The following is a 12749-nucleotide window of genomic DNA, read 5'->3' as shown; positions in this document are numbered from 1 at the left end:
AGTAATTAAGTCAACTTTCAGTAATTGGAGTCTTTTTTTTTAAAGAAGTCAACTTTAAAAAGGAATTTAAAACAGTTTAATCATTAAATAAACTGTGAATTTTGAATATAACTAGTCAATCTACAGTACAGTACAAACAAACTATAAGCAGCCAAAGCAGTGAACTTAAGCACATGGGTCACGACTAGTGTTATTAGTAGAGTGTTGTAATCTGTATAGTTCCTGTACACATAAAGACGCTGTATTTATGGCCCATTGTGTTATGAAAGAGCTGATTTATTGCACCAACATCCATCAGACACCCTGTCGTCTACTTGTTGGAGTATAGAAGCTGATTAGGATACACAAACAACCCCCCGGCCCCAACATGCACACTTTGCTTTATCTAAAATGGATGAGGAGAACAAAGGACAGCAAAGGAGGGGAAGGAAAGTGAAAGCACAGGCATGTGTATGTGTGTGAAAGTGTGGTGGAAAGTCTGGTAATTTTTTAATTAACCACAAGATTCATTTCTGTTAATTTGAAAAAACAATTACAAATTTCGACTTTTCCCAGATATGACAAACAATTGTGGGGTCTTTTAAAATTAAATCAAATATAAAATTTGGGCAGTGGAGAATTTTGTTTATGTTAATTATTTATAATTATTATTTATAACTAATATGACTACAACAAATGTAACAGTTTATTAGTGATATGGATAATGCTCTATGAACAGACAACAACAGTAGGGGTGTATCTGATTATAGATATGTGCGAAACAGCTGCACTGATCCCCAGATGTGTGCTGTATTGTGCTGTGCTGTGCTATGAACAAAACAGATTTGCCCAACACAAAAGACAAAGAAGAATGTTGCCAGTATGCTGGGAAAATTTTTTAATTTTAAGTAAAAAAATATTTAAAAGAGAGACCCGTTATTTGTTTTTAGAGAGTGGTTTGATTAAGTAACCTAAAAAAAAAAAAAATTAATAAAGGAATAAAATTTTTATAGTCTTTGCACCATGTGCCCCAGCAGACACATAGACCGTAAACAGCCTTTCTGCTAGATTTTTCAAAAACAAGAAAACAAACAGCAACAACAACAAAAAAACATTCCATAATTTTAATAAATATCATGTTCTTTATTACATTTTTACAATCTTTCTATTAACAATACCACTGCATTTCACTTTATACTGTAGCTAATAATAAGAACATGTCCATCTTTATTGTTCTGTAAGGTGGCCAATCCCACATACACCAAGGTTGCACCCTCATACCTTCGATCACATCCATGCTGAATATTAGCCTAAGTACTGAAGATATACTATATTGCCAAAAGTATTTCACTCAGCCTGCCAGATCGTTAAATTCAAGTGATTCAATCACTTCCATGGTTACAAATGTATATACAGTACTTAAGCACCTCCTGTAGGCATACTGACCACTTCTACAAATATTTGTGAGAGAATGTGTCACTCTTAGGAGCTCAGTAAATTCCAGCATGGCACCATGTTAGAATGCCACCTCTGCGATAATTCTAGTCATGAAATTTCCTTGCTACTAAATATTCCACAGTCCACAATATTATAATAAAGAGGAAGTGTTTGGGAACGACACCAACTCAGCTACAAAGTGGTAAGCCGGGGCCAGTGGATACTGCAGAATCAATTACAGACCTCCAAACTTTAGGTGGGCTTCATATGAAATCAAGAGCAGTGCTTAAAGAACTTTATGGAATGGGGGTTCATGGCCAAGAACCTGTTTGGCCATGAATCCCGGACTCTAAAGCAGTGGAGACATGTTCTATGGACGTGTTCTATACCAAACTTTATATTTGGCACAATGCAGTCAGACCAGTACTGTAATTTGTCTGACTGCATTGTGCCAAGTGTAAAGTTTGGTGAAGGGGGGATTATCCTGTGGGGTTGTTTTTTAGATGACAAACACAACAAAACTGCTTGGTTCACTAGTTCCAGTGAAAGGAACTCTTAATGCTTTAATACACCAAGACATTTTTAACAATTTTATGCTCCCAATTTTGTGGGAACAGTTTGAAGATCCTTCCTGTTTCAACATGACTGCAGATCGGTAAACAAAGCAAGGTCCATAAAGGCATGGATGAACGAATTTGGTGTGGAAGATCTTGACTGGTCCTGACCTCAACCACGGACAGGGTCAATTGCAGTCAAGTGATAATTGTCGTAAGGTGACTGTTCATCTCAATAGCAACTGTTCAAAGAAGATTATTGCATATTTTAGACACCTTCAGCATTGTTTAACAATGTAGAAAAAATTAATTAGGAAAGACTGAGTTAGAAGGTGTGTGCAAACTTTTGACAGGTTCTGCAAGTAATCAGGGTCAAAATCCACAACTGTCATCCCATAAAAATCCAAAGTTGAGCTGAGACTCATATATTGTAAAGCTTTTGCAGTCCATTAGGCTAAATTTATTTTGTCGCTTTTAAAATTACAGTTTTAGTACAAGTGTAAATCCTTGTAGCTACTAAATACACTATAATTTTGTAAGATACCAACTTGATTTAGCTCAGTGGGACTATTTCTGACATAGCTGACCTTCTGGAATTTACTTTAAATGTTGCTCGACAACCAAAAAATAAAAATCTACCTATGGGTAGGTGTGTGAGTGTAAAAGCGTTGTTGGAGAGGGGTCACAAGAGAATGCCCAGACCTGTTCCAGCTGACGGTAATGCCTCAGGAGAGCCCTTGCTGAATTCCACTCTCAACAGTTAGGAACAGGAAGCAGGATTTTCTAGTTTCTGTTTAAGCTACTGTTTATTTTCCCCAAATTCATATAGTAACTGAACTTCTTGATCTGTACCTGTATGATTTTATGCATTGTCCTGCTACCACATGATTGGTATTTGATATTTGAATAAATGGACAATTTATTAATGGGTGTTAATAATTAATAGGTGTTCCTATTAGAGCAGGTTTGAACTAGCACTAGCACTTGTTTTGCTGCATTTGGGAGCCATGATGCACTTCACAGTAGTATTTAAAAGCCAAGAGATAAAGTTACAACACTGACGAGTTCCATGATCACTTTCTGTACAAGAGACATGAAATACATGGGTTGTTTATGTTATTTTTTACCTAGATATATCCTCTTTATTCACTTTTTTCCCCACCACAAACATAATTGCAGACTGATTTATCTATTGTGTTAAAACTGTGGTGTAGTTATAGCATTTTGCAAAATAATACAAAATCCGTATATGTATAGTCGTATACAGTGGTGTGAAAAACTATTTGCCCCCTTCCTGATTTCTTATTCTTTTGCATGTTTGTCACACTTAAATGTTTCTGCTCATCAAAAACCGTTAACTATTAGTCAAAGATAACATAATTGAACACAAAATGCAGTTTTTAAATGAAGATTATGTTATTAAGGGAGAAAAAAAACTCCAAATCTACATGGCCCTGTGTGAAAAAGTAATTGCCCCCCCTTGTTAAAAAATAACTTAACTGTGGTTTATCACAGTTAAAAGTTCAATTTCTGTAGTCACCCCCAGGCCTGATTACTGCCACACCTGTTTCAATCAAAAAATCACTTAAATAGGAGCTACCTGACACAGAGAAGTAGACCAAAAGCACCTCAAAAGCTAGACATTATGCCAAGATCCAAAGAAATTCAGAAAAAAATGAGAACAAAAGTAATTGAGATCTATCAGGCTGGTAAAGGTTATAAAGCCATTTCTAAAGCTTTGGGACTTCAGCGAACCACAGTGAGAGCCATTATCCACAAATGGCAAAAACATGGAACAGTGGTGAACCTTCCCAGGAGTGGCCAGCCGACCAAAATTACCCCAAGAGCGCAGAGACAACTCATCCGAGAGGCCACAAAAGACCCCAGGACAACAACTAAAGAACTGCAGGCCTCACTTGCCTCAATTAAGGTCAGTGTTCACGACTCCACCAAAAGAAAGAGACTGGGCAAAAACGGCCTGCATGGCAGATTTCCAAGGCGCAAACCACTTAAGCAAAAAGAACATCAAGGCTCGTCTCAATTTTGCTAAAAAAAACATCTCAATGATTGCCAAGACTTTTGGGAAAATACCTTGTGGACCGACGAGACAAAAGTTTAACTTTTTGGAAGGTGCGTGTCCCGTTACATCTGGCGTAAAAGTAACACAGCATTTCAGAAAAAGAACACCATACCAACAGTAAAATATGGGGGTGGTAGTGTGATGGTCTGGGGTTGTTTTGCTGCTTCAGGACCTGGATGGCTTGCTGTGATAGATGGAACCATGAATTCTACTGTCTACCAAAAAATCCTGAAGGAGAATGTCCGGCCATCTGTTCGTCAACTCAAGCTGAAGCGATCTTGGGTGCTGTAGCAGGACAATGACCCAAAACACACCAGCAAATCCACCTCTGAATGGCTGAAGAAAAACAAAATGAAGACTTTGGAGTGGCCTAGTCAAAGTCCTGACCTGAATCCTATTGAGATGTTGTGGCATGACTTTAAAAAGGCGGTTCATGCTAGAAAACCCTCAAATAAAGCTGAATTACAAAATTCTGCAAAGATGAGTGGGCCAAAATTCCTCCAGAGCTCTGTAAAAGACTCGTTGCAAGTTATCGCAAACACTTGATTGCAGTTATTGCTGCTAAGGGTGGCCCAATCAGTTATTAGGTTCAGGGGGCAATTACTTTTTCACACAGGGCCATGTAAGTTTGGATTTTTTTTTTCCCTAAATAATAAAAACCATCATTTAAAAACTGCATTTTGTGTTTACTTGTGTTATCTTTGACTAATAGTTAAATGTGTTTGATGATCAGAAACATTTAAGTGTGACAAACATGCAAAAGAATAAGAAATCAGGAAGGGGGCAAATAGTTTTTCACACCACTGTATGTATGTAATTTTGTCTTTATTTTAATATCCTTGTGACTCAAATAAGCATCTACAGCTTATAATTAATTTCAGTCAAACCCTTCATATACAGTACAGTTGGGTGCATAAATTTGGAACAAAGATAAGTTCCTTGACATATGGCCTCTGTACACCACCGTATTTGGAATATATGAAATTAAACACTCAAGATGTGAGTAAAGTCAACTTCCAGCTTTAATTAAAGGATTTTAACAAAATCATGCCATTATCAGTGGTGTAAAAACATATTCACATTCATTACTTGAGTAGAAGTATAGATACCAGGATTTAAAAAGACTTCTTTAGAAGTTGAAGTATCAACTAAAGCTTTTTACTCAAGTAAAAGTGTAAAAGTACTGGTTTCAAAACTACTTAAAGTATAAAAGTAAAAGTAACATAAGCTTAGGCTGTGCCACGGGCCTATATACTGCACTAACACCTCATTAAAAAAAAGAAAAATGTGTTTTTGTTTTTTTGTTGTATTTTTTAACAGCCATAGTGATTTAAGATACTGTATATGGTAATTGAAAAAGAATGCATTTTAGTACAATGCTAATAAATTAAATGTCCATATATGTGTACTACTGAGCATTAACATGTTTTATGGAGGAGAAGATATGATAACTAGTTGCAGATGGTACAAAAAGTCAAACTTCAGAGGCATGTCATCGGTAACCTTTATTGGAATGTAAATGTACATCCAAGCTTAGCTGCAGGAATCTGTGAGGGCAACATACAGTACAAGAACATTAGTGTACCCAGGGCAGGCTTAGTAACAATTACCCTTGTATGGTTGTCTACAATAAACATTAGTGCTGTCAGAATGAATGATTAATCCAAGTGATTAATCAAAAAATATAATTATATATCATTCCTGTTACCTTCCTGGTGCTGTTACCTTTATCGCTGGTGCTTAGGTGTGACATTTCCTTTGAATCTTGAGTCTCTATCACAGACATCTTCGTCTACTTTTCACAACCTTATCAACCGAAAATGCTATTTTATTCAAACGTCCTTGCTGGAGTGTGTGATGTGACGTCATGTGCAGGTGCGATGGATCGCGTACCAACCAATAGGGTGTCAGAATAGTATGTTTATACTTCTCATCCAACCACAATCAAATTCGCTCCATCCGAATGGCGTAATTTATCCGGATGTTTTTTTTTGTTTGTTTTTTGAATGACAAGCTGAAATAAAATAGGAGTAACGAGGCTATTTTTAAAATGTAAGGTAAAGTACAAATAATTGCGTGAAAATGTAAGGAGTAGAAGTAAAAAGTCGGCTGAAAAATAATTACTCCAGTAAAGTATAGATACCCAAAATTTCTACTTAAGTAAGGTAACTTACTTGACACCTCTGGCCACTATACATAGCTCATAAATAATAAAAAAAATTATATTAAATTGCAAACACAAGGATTGACCACAAGGATCATCATATTAAGATGAAAACCCTTTCCAGTCAAATGCTGATGTTTCCTCCCTTGAGATGCTTTTCCAGGCCTTTACTGCTATCTGCTGCTGCTGCTTGTTTGTGGATCAGGCTGTAGTCAGGCTTGTCTTTAGTTAGTGAAAAGCATGCTCTATTGAGTTGGCCAGTGAAGTATGTCCTATTTCTTAGTCTTGGGTAGCTTTAAGTATATGTTTGGTGTTATTATGTAGTATGAAGTAGTGTCCTATCCGTTTTTCAGCATTTTGCTAAATCTGAGCAGGGAGTATACACCAAAACACTTCTGAACTGCTACTTTTATCAGCAGTCAGGTTATCAGTAAACACCACTGACCTGGTTCCATTGGCACTCACACACGTATGCCATAACACTGCCTCAAGCATGTTTGACAGATAATGTGGTATGCTTTGGATCACTGGCTGTTCCTTTCTTTTTCTATACTTTTCTCTTCCCATCATTCTATTACAAGTTAATTTTGGTTTCATCAGTCCAAAGACTCTGGCAAAGTTTTTTAGTCCAGCCTTTTCATTTGTTACCAGTTGTTTGCACCTGGTGTAGTGGTTAGTGCTGTCACCTTGCACCTCTATGGTCTGGGTTCAACTCCCAGCCTGGCTCAATTCCTGTCTCCTTGTGCATGAAGTTTGCATGTTTTCTCCGGGCTCCGTAGGTTTCCTTCAGGTTCTCCGGTTCTTCCACAGTCCAAAGACCTTTAGATTAAGCCAATTAGTGTTGCCTGTAGAGTGTGTGTACCCTGCACTCTGTCCAGGGTGTACCCTGCCTTGTGCCCTACGTCTCCTGGGATCCTCTTGCAACCCTGAATGCAGGATAAAGTGGTATAGACGATGAGTGAGTGAGTGTTCGCACCTTGTTTTGAAGCACCTGAATTAACTTCATAAAAACCATCTGTTGACTGTAGATATTGACCATGACACACCTTCCTCCTCAAGAGTGTTCTTGACTTGACTTTGTGAAACCTTTGTTGTTGCTTAGCTTCTTTTTAAGAATGTTTAAAACTGTTCTATTTGCTACTCTCAGAGTTTCTCTTTGATGGGTTTAATTTGATTTTGGAGCCTAATGGTGGCTACCTTAATTATCATAAACACCTTTTTGGACCTCAGCTACAAAATGAAAATGTAACACTGATAACCATCTTAAGACCTTTTATCTGCTTGATTATTCATGGAGTAATAGGGGAAAGGCCACACCTAGCCATGTATCTGCTTGTCGGACGTTTCTTCATTATTTATGAGCCACCCAACATAGGTGTGAGTGTATGAAAATAGCTGTAATTCCTGAATGGTTAATAGCACACTTTTGTTAAACCTCTTGAATTAAAGCTGAAAGTCTTGACATCACTTCATTTCACATTCAGTGTGGTGGTTATACAGAGGGCAAAAAAAAACTCAAAAAAGTAATGGAAAGACGAATAAGACTAGTCAGTAAGGAAGAGATGCGGCTGTATAAAATGAGGCTGTGCTTGTCTGTGTATGTTGTGGCTTTAAGCTGGAGTGACGCTAATAGGAGAATTGATATTACTGGAAGAGTTTGCTAATGCTGTACATACTGTAGGAAGGAATGGATGTTTGCACAAACACTTTAGAGCCATCTCACAAGCCGAGTCAGTCGCCTTACTCAAAGTGCAATTTTCGTGCATCAAATGTTTTGTCATTGCTTGAATATTTGTTACTGGCATGTTTTAAAGAGACATAAGTGACCAATCTGGTACAGTATGTCTCAACTTACAGTGAGTAGTATACTCCCTTGTGTACTGAACACCATAATCTAACATGTGCTCCATTACATCAGAGAACCCCTCCAAGCTTAAACAAAGATCCCACTTACACAGATACTGGACATTAGAGCTTTATCATGTATTCTATAAAAACAAAAGTTTCTGGGGGGAAAAAAACATCAGCAATTCTAAAAAAAATTCTGGGAAAATCATATCATTTTTAAAATAAAATATCATTTACAGTAAGCTTTATGATAAAATTTTCAGTGTATGATCACTGACCTTGCTTCTGGTTCTGATTATGTGAAAAATAAATTATATTTGCATAATGTTAAATTTTTTTGATAGAATTCCACAAAGTTCCTGATACTAAAACCCTTAATCCCGCCATTGTCCCCCCTCTCTCTCCCCAATTTCTTTGAACTGACGCTGTTTACAGAGAAAATCACTAACACTCTTCCAGCACATTGACGCACAAAAGTGCAGCATTTTCCATCTCTTCTTAGTTCATAAGTACACATGTGGTCATACTTGTTTAGATGGTGAGTGTCAGCTATTTGTGTGTGTGAGACAAAACTTTTTCAAAATAGCTTTAAATCCCCATCCATTTTAAATTCTGTGATTTGAAATATGTGCCGGGGCTGATATGTTTAAATGATTCGAAACATATGTTCCCACATGCTCTTTCTTTCTTTCTCTCTCTACTCCTCTGTCTCTCTCTCTCACACACACACACACACAGACAGACTGGTGGATGAAGTACACAAACCAGAGTGGTAAAATTTTACTCTGGTAAAAGTAGAAGTCCTCCAAGTGAATAAATTAGTCTGATGTCAATTAAAATCATCATAAGCCAACATTCAGGTGAACAATTTCCATTAAGGAGAGCTGAGAGGCTGGAAAACAACAGGATATGAGAATAAGCAACCACATGTCCAGATTTAACTGTAATGAGATAATCAATGTCATTCACTTCAACTGCCAGTGGTCATAATGTTGTGGTAGACATTATATTAAAATACAATGTTTTACTTTGAAAATGTGGTGGAGTAAAAGTAAAACGTACTTATATTTTAGTAAAGATATTTGATGAATGCATTTATGTATAATAACAAATTACATTGGCTTCTTTACTGTATACCACTGTACCATATGGATTATAGGGTACTTTCCATTGCAATTTGCTTTTCACACACACACACAACTTCCTGTTTTCCTACTTTAATAGCATTCTTGTTTCTAATTGACATTTACTCTAGTGCTGCATTTGCTTTCTCTCTCTCTCTCTACAGTATATCTCTCTCTCAAACCAGTAATACTTCTTTGTGTGTGTGTGTGTGTGTGTGTGTGTGTGCTCACACATGCATGAAAAGCACATTTTAATTAAAAGTACCATATAATCCATACCCTCTTATTCTGACTCACTTCACGTACCTTGAGTACTGACTTTCATACACTTAGGCCTTGTTCACACGGGCGTTAAAATCGAGCGGGTTTTTTTTGCGTTTGTAGCGTCCGGTAAGCGCGGATCAAGCGGCGAGTGTTTTCTACACATGGGAGTCAATGAGAGTGTTCACACGGGCTTTGGTGACGTGCGTTTGTCCGGCTGCACGTTTATACGGCATTAAAAAAACGTTGCATGCAGCTTTTTCTTGGCGTTGAAAACCCAACGAACGCAAGAAAACCGTTTCTAGTTCGTTTTCTGCGCGTTCATTTTACGCTTTGGAGGACCGGATATATCCCATGATCCTACATGCTATATAGAGGGAAATGCGGAAAAGGGCAAAATAAAAAAAATTAATTGTTGAAAAACCTACGCGGAGATTTTCATTTCTTCATAAACCACAAAAAAGACTTCCTTTAATCCGACGTTGTGCAGTCAGAGGGTGAACCCAGTAACGGCGGGCTTTCATATCCAATTCCCGACACACTGCCCCCACAGGTTAACACACAAACTACAATTTGGGCTGCAGGCTGACGTTAGACAGAGACAAACGAACGCCGGTGTAGAAGTCAATCAAGCGTCACTACAAAATGCAACATAAACGTCTAGGACGTTTAGAGCAAGCTCGTTTATCCAAAAACCCGTGTGAACAAGGCCTTAGAGCAATAATCATTTACATTTACATTTACATTTAGGCATTTGGCAGACGCTCTTATCCAGAGCGACTTACAAAAAGTGCTTTAATGTTTACAACATTGGATACATACTTACACTGGGTTAACTAGGTTAATAACTAAGTACCATTAGTCCAACACATCTGAAGTTTTTTCTGGTTTTTTTTTTTTTTTTTTTTTTTTTTGGGGGGGGGGGGGGGGGGGGGGGGGTTTAGTCCAAGTGCTGGAGAAACAGATGCGTCTTGAGTCGTCGTTTAAAGATAGTCAAAGTATCTGATGTACGGACATCTAGAGGAAGTTCATTCCACCACCTAGGTGCCAGAACAGAAAAGAGCCTGGATGAATGCCGCCCTCGATCCCTGAGAGATGGTGGGATGAGGCGAGCAGTGCTGGAGGATCGGAGGGAACGTGGTGCAGTGCGTGGTGTAATTAGCGCAGAGAGGTAAGTGGGTGCTGGGCCATTTTTAGCTTTGTAGGCAAGCATCAGTGTTTTGAATTTGATGCGGGCAGCTACAGGAAGCCAGTGCAGGGAGCGGAGGAGTGGGGTGGTGTGGGAGAACTTGGGAAGGTTAAAAACGAGTCGTGCTGCTGCATTCTGGATCAGTTGCAGAGGACGAATCGTGGACAAAGGCAGGCCTGCCAGGAGTGAGTTGCAGTAGTCCAGTCTTGAAATAACAAGGGACTGAACAAGCACCTGAGTAGCCTGTGAAGAAAGAAATGGGCGAATTCTTCTGATATTGTAAAGAAGAAATCGACAAGAGCGAGTAAGGTTAGCGATGTGTGGGGAAAATGACAGATGATTGTCCACGGTTACCCCAAGATTGCGGGCAGTGGTTGAGGGAGTGATTTGGTTGTTGTCCATGGATATCACAAGGTCTTGACCTGGAGATGAGTTACAAGGGATAAACAACAGTTCGGTTTTACTGAGATTGAGCTTCAGTTGATGAGCAGCCATCCAAAATGAGATGTCTGCCAGACATGCTGAGATCCGGGTGGAAACCTGAGTGTCAGAGGGAGGAAAGGAGAAAACAAGTTGGGTGTCGTCTGCATAACAGTGGTATGAGAATCCATGCGATGATATGACCTTACCAAGAGACCGGGTATAGAGGGAGAACAGAAGAGGACCAAGTACTGAGCCCTGCGGGACACCAGTAGAGAGTCTACGTGGGGCAGATGTAGATCCCCTCCATGTTACCTCATATGACCTATCTTTTAGGTAAGAAGCAAACCATTGCCACGCTGTTCCACAAATTCCAAGGCTTGTAAGAATAGATAATAGAATCTTGTGGTTCACGGTGTCAAATGCAGCTGACAGGTCCAGGAGGATGATGGCATTTCATTGGCCATCATCCAGCATGTCTTTGTGTTGCACTTTATCCTCCTTTTGGCAATGTCCCAAGTAAAATCAAAAGTTTTACACGCTCAGCCAGGTGTGTGCTTACGTCATGCTTTTCTGTTCCCACGTTCCATTCTCAAACTGGAATTAGATAACAGATGACTCAACATGCTGTCACTGATTACAGTGATAAAATGGCAGCATTGTCACTTTGTGTGTTGCTAGCACCATTCAGTTTTATTTGTACATTGCCACAGAGCAGTCTTATAGAAACATAGAGTAGGATCTGAAATAAGGAAGCCAGAGAACCAGTAGCAAGAGGAAAACTCCCTGAGAAGACATCCTTGAGAGTATTCAGATAGAAATAGGAAGCTGTTCTATTCTGGGTGATATACTATTCTGCTGCAGTCCATGTTGTACCAATTACTGCAGCAATGTTTTTAATGTTTTAGAATTAGAAAATCAGAAAGAATTCGAAATCATATAATTCTTTCAATAAAGTATTGTTTACACAATAAGCTTTATGATAACATTTCCACATATCACATACATTTTACTCAATTTATTTTTTATGTATGATCACTGACTTTGCTTCTGGTTCTGAATCCGTGAAAAATGTTTCATACTGAAACCTTTAATCCCGCTATTGTCCCGCCTCTTTCTCCCCAATTTCTTTGAACTGATGATGTTTACAGAGGAAATCACTAACACACTTCCAGCACATTGACGCACCAGTGTGCAGCATTTACCCTCTCTTTTTAGTTCATAAGTACGGATGTGGTCACATTTGTTCAGATGGCTAGTGTCAGCTATGTTTGTGCATGTTTGTGCGTGTGAGACAAAACTTTTTCAAAATAGCTTTAAATCCCCATCCACTTTAAATTGTGTGATTTGAAATGTGTGCAAAGGCTAATATGTTTCTGTGTGAGTCGGTGACATCATGGTCGTCACAGAAGCCCTGCGTCATCATCACAATAGACTAAACGATGACTGATATCACCATAAAAGCATTTGCGCAGGCTCTGCTGATATGAGAAATGTCTTTATGCATTAGATTGAAAGATTCTTCGTAAAGATGAGATCAAAACATCAAAGCTAAGTAATGTAAGTTAGTTACTTATTGTCATACGCTTCATGTGTGCTAGTACTTTTTGATGAAATTTCTTGTCAATAAAGGTGTAAAACCTTCAATGAAGTTTGACATTTACAGAAGATTTTAAGCATAGTGATAAGATTC

This window comes from Clarias gariepinus, chromosome 16 (assembly GCF_024256425.1).
Source record: "Clarias gariepinus isolate MV-2021 ecotype Netherlands chromosome 16, CGAR_prim_01v2, whole genome shotgun sequence".
Classification (NCBI taxonomy): Eukaryota; Metazoa; Chordata; class Actinopteri; order Siluriformes; family Clariidae; genus Clarias; species Clarias gariepinus.
Note: the sequence above shows the minus strand (reverse complement) of the source record.